The sequence below is a fragment of the Rhinopithecus bieti genome, unplaced genomic scaffold (genome assembly GCF_001698545.2).
Source record: "Rhinopithecus bieti isolate Rb0 unplaced genomic scaffold, ASM169854v2 scaffold_49953, whole genome shotgun sequence".
NCBI classification, from domain to species: domain Eukaryota; kingdom Metazoa; phylum Chordata; class Mammalia; order Primates; family Cercopithecidae; genus Rhinopithecus; species Rhinopithecus bieti.
The window spans coordinates 317,869-322,786 of record NW_016819813.1 but is presented as its reverse complement, the minus strand read 5'-3'; the positions used below and the strand labels follow the sequence as shown (position 1 = coordinate 322,786).

The following is a 4,918-nucleotide window of genomic DNA, read 5'->3' as shown; positions in this document are numbered from 1 at the left end:
ACCCTCCCACCCCCGTATTTCCAGCCATGAAATTGTCTGAAGCAGTCACCAGCTCAGCTGCACGCTCAACACCACCAGCCCACGTCTCTCCTCGGAAAAGACTCGACTGCCAGTCTGAGGGTAGAGACACACACCTCTGTTCCCCATGCCCACCCCCAGGCCCCCAGTTCAAAGAGGCGAGCACCACCTCCTAATTGCCATGCAAGAAATCAGATTTGCAGGAAAATCACTTGAAAGCGTAAGTCATTTGGGGGCTCTATTAATAACTCTCTAGGAGCAGGTGTGCCTAGGGTCGGAGGGCGCAGTGAGGTGTGGGCAGCCAGGCCCGCCCCGCCTTGCAGTAAACAGGAAAGCTTAGCGCCTCCGTGAAGCGACTGCCTTTTCTTTCTTCTTCTTCTTCTCCCCGCCTCCCCGCCCAACCGCCCCAAGCCAGGGCAAGTAAATTTAAAGGTATTCAGTTAAAACCATTCATAACAGATTGCAGCAAATCCCAGAAGTTTCGTACACTAGTTGATCGCATAAATATTTTTTGCTTTGTTTAGTTTAGCCAAAACATACACAAAAGAGAGAAATCAAACTACTCATGACAGCAATAATACATGCTACCACATTTTTAATTTCGAGTGCAAAACTACTCTTCAGAAACTCACATTAAACTGCTCCCTGGTGCATTGCTAAATTTGCGTGGGCAGTTTTATTTACTGCCGTCCCCCAACAGGTTGACTCCTCTCCTAGGACTAGAAAGTTACAAAGAAACTAACTTTCTAAGACCGCACTGGTCAGCAGAAGTCTACTTCTAAGTTGCTTAAATATTTCAAGGTAATGCAGCAGTGCAATAAAATGTGGTAATAGAGATGAGAGCAATCCCAGCAACTCCGCGAACAGGAGAGGCTGCTCAAGCCAAGAAGCTCCACATTTCCCCCAACTAATTTTATACCCTGCTCTTGGGCAGTACTAGTTTAAGCCATTACCCACGCCCCACACCACCCACCATATTCTTTGTCTATAGGATTTCCAAAATTTAGCACCTTCCCTACTACTCCTCCGACCAACTGCAGCTTTCACTGCCCCTACCCCCGTAGGTTCACAGTTGGGAATTAACCTTTTTTTCCAAACTCCGTGAATCACAAGTGCCCACGAAAAATCCGATCGAGTTGGGCTCCTTAGTAGCCCACAGATGCAAATTTTCAGCGCCCAGAGATGCATGTTTTCAAAGTTTTTGTTTGCCTCTTTGGCTTAAAAATTCGTTTCTGACACCTAAGCCCTATCGCAGCCGGGCTCCCCGCGCCCGCGTCCCCCGCCACTCGCCGCCCCCTACCTCTCTCAAGCAGGGCGAAGTTGCGTTCGGAGAGCCCCGGATCTGTACGGCTCGCTCCGCATCTTGCTGCTGCCCCGGACTGACTGCGTAGTGCTCTCGCAAACTTACTCGAGTCGGGGTCCCCTCCCTCTGCAGCGGAGCACTCCAATGGCCAGTCCCGCTCGGCGCGGCCAGTTCCCTGCCTGCTAAGCGAAGTCACCCAGCGCCGCGCCAAGGCTGGGTGGTTTCTTCAGGAAGACGCTGGGAGGGGTTAATGCCTTAACCCCCCACGCCCTCTGCCAGCTGGGGGCCCCCGGATCTGAACTGCTGAGAAGCACTGTCCAGGAAAGATCTGGGGCAGAAGCAAAAAAAAAAAAAAAAAAAAAAATAGAACTCCTCCTCCCCAAACAACAAATGAAAGAAAAAAAAAGAGAGAGAGAGAGAGAAGGGGCGGAGCCCGGTAACCCCTGGATTCTAATGTATAAATCACTGCCCTCGCCCAGATACACTCTGATCCCTGGCGGTGGAGAGGATTCTCCCCAGCCCCTGAAAAAAAAGGAGGTGGAGAGACTTGGGAAACTTTTCTCTCGAAAAGTCTGAGGGGGCAGAGGACGGCCCGGAGTCTCGTAGCGCACCGCCCTGGTCCCACAACCCCCGCAGCCCTAGGAGGATCGGTGTGCTGAGCTTGTGGCCGGGAGCTCCCCAAGCCACTTTCGCGCCGGCAGCAGAAAACCAGAGCCGCGGCCCGGCGAGTTTCGGCGGCACTCTGAGGACGAGAGGCTGGGAAGGGGCTGCTAGAAGTACAGAGGAGACAAGCAGCCCGGGAGGGAGAATGGACCGGGAGGTTCCTGTTCTCCCCACGCCACCCCAGATCCTGGTGCTCCTCGAAACTGCGGTCTGAGAGGCAGTGGATTTCCCGGAGTGCACAGAGAAATGAACCAGCGCCGGTTTTGGTGTTGGGCGAGGGGTTTCCCTCAGCTGAGCTCAAAGCCAGACTGTGTGTCCCAGATTCTGGCCAATGGAGAGGTCGTTGAGGAGGTGGGCTGCTGCTGAGTCCTGAGAGATTCAAAATGCCTGGGCAGCTCCGGAATTTCCGAAGGGGAAGATTCTCGGCCCCGCGCTGCGGAGCAACTGCAGCTGCCCAGCAGGGGCCGGCACCCTTCTCTCACTTTTTCTGCTTGAGAGTTGACTCAGAGGCCTCAAATCTCATTAATGGCAACTTGCCCACCCTTTTCTTTTGCTTAGATGCTACTTAAGAACGTGAGGCTGAGAGGCGGCCTTGGTCAGATCTGCCTGCGTGACAAGCTCAGGACGCTTCTGCCCTTGCCCTACTGTTGTAAAGGTTGCCACCTAGTCCCTGGTCTCACTGCTTTCCCATCCCGGCAGATGTGAACCCAGAAACTTCCTCCGCTGTGCAGTTTCAATTGACAGACACACCCTGTACCTGAATGACTCAGAAGGAGGCAGAATGAATAAACAACAGACCCCTGACTTCTGGGATTTTGTGAGTTTGCCAAAAAAAATGAAGTGACAGTTAATTCACAGCTGTTTTAAAGCACTCATCAACGGCGATGCACCCAATACATACCCACAACTTCAATAACAGAACAGTGCATATAATGTGGAAACTAAGATAACGGTCCTGTAAGACTCCAGAGTAGATTCTAATTGGATTTGAGGACTTATTTCACTTAAAGGGTAAAAGATACATTGTGTCTGCCCAGCACAACAAAACGGGGGACTTGGCATTTCCCCCTTCACCTGCCCCCACCCACACTAATTTATGCATTCTTTAAAGCCAAAAGAATCAAAGTGAAATTTCACACCTAGTCTGTATCAAGCATGTGCTAGGTTAATTTAACCTTACTGCTCTGTGAAGTAAGCAAGCATTCCTGGCCATTTTATTGTTGAGAGAAGTGTTACTCAGACAACTAAGGTGACTTGTAGATTTTCCAGCTAGTGAGTGGTAGGGCTGGGTTCCAAAACCTAAATACTGCAAATGCCTTGCCTTGTGGCTCAAACACTATCAGTCAATAAACAGTTAAGGAATTGAAATATATGTTCCCAGAGGGAAACAGATTTCTAGATTTAAAGTTTCACATTTGCATGCATTTCTGACTGTACATGTCTACAAAATTCATATAAAAGTATGCTAATGAATGTCCTTTTCAAATCACTCATTTTCTACATATGCATACAAAGTGTATACATATGCATATTAATGAATGTTTTCTAAAACCTCTTATTGTCTGCCTATAATATCTCATGTAACATTGTACTTTTAGTATTTGCACATAGTGTTACACATATTAATTCATTTAATCCCACAAGTTAGGCACTGTAATTATTCTAATTTTACAAACAAGGAAACTGACTCCCAGACATATTAAGCAGCTTGGTTAATGGGGGACAGGCTGCAGACTCTTAACCACTACTCCAGACCACCATGATAAACCTCAAACAGGTCCAAGAATTTCCTTGGGGATATCAGTTGTTTTCTTGTGAATACCACTGGTTTTTAACATTCAATACTGATAAAGTGTTTTACAGAGTCTAAATACTTTGCAGATTGCTATTTAATAATATTCATCTTTAGTACACATCTATGAGATATAATTGTAGATGATCCACTTATGTAAAATTAGATAGTAGGCAAATGTTTCCAGCAATGGTGTCCTGGCCAATTCCAAGTCTCTAGTTCCCATATAAGTTTCTTCCCATTGCTCTCCAGGGAGGCCCTAAAAATTGCATTCTCGAGCTATCTCCTGACCGCTAGTACAACTCCCTCGCTGCTGCTGCCTAGAAGTCAAGGCCAATCCTACCTTAAGTTTGCTCCATTTCCAATTTTTTATTTCAAAGTGGCTTTGTCATTCTTTACACATGCTTTAGTGTTTCTCTTTAAGAGTTTCCAGATAAAATACCACATAATCTTTGGATCATACACTAAACAAAAATTTGTCATTAATGTGGTCATTCAAATGTAACCGGGTGAGGTTTTTTTTTTTTTTTTTTGAGACAGAATCTCACTCTGTTGCCCAGGCTGCAGTGCAGTGGCATGATCTTGGCTCACCACAACCTCTACCTCCTGGGTTCAAGCAATTCTCCTACCTCAGCCTCCCGAATAGCTGGGATTACAGGCATGCACCACCACACTCAGCTAATTTTGTATTTTTAGTAGAGATGGGGTTTCACCATGTTGTCCAGGCTGGTCTCGAACTCCTGACTTCAGGCGATCCACCTGCCTTGGCCTCCTAAAGTGCTGGGATTACAACTTCATACAAGCATGAGCCACCGCGCCCAGCCATGAGCTATATTTTTTATTTGCTAAATATTACAACTCTACTCTTTTCCTTTTCCTTTTTTTTTTCTTTCTTTTTTTTCAATTGAGACAGGATCTGGCTCTGCTCTGTCATCCAGGCTGTAGTGCAGTGGCAAAATCATAGCTCACTGAAGGCTTGATCTCCCGCCCCCAAACGATCCGCCTGCTTCAGCCTCCCAAGCAGTTGGGACTATAGGTGCCAGTCACCACGTCCTGATAATTATTATTTTTATTTTTTATATAGACAGGAGTCTCACTTTGTTGCCCAGGCTGATCTTGAACTCCTGTGCTCAAGCAGTCCT

General features: G+C 47.3%; 1 protein-coding gene across 2 annotated transcripts in view; it reads right to left on the bottom strand.

The window, feature by feature from the left end:
• S1PR1 (sphingosine-1-phosphate receptor 1) overlaps positions 1-1,664 on the bottom strand; it is a 4,991-nt gene extending 3,327 nt beyond the window's left edge. Inside the window, exon 1 of one of the 2 annotated variants that reach the window (XM_017859257.1) lies at positions 1,319-1,664. The gene's annotated coding sequence lies outside the window, so the exon portion shown is untranslated. The remainder of the gene's footprint in view (positions 1-1,318) is intronic. The other variant, XM_017859258.1, reaches the window with a different exon arrangement.
• Positions 1,665-4,918: the final 3,254 nt, after the last annotated feature.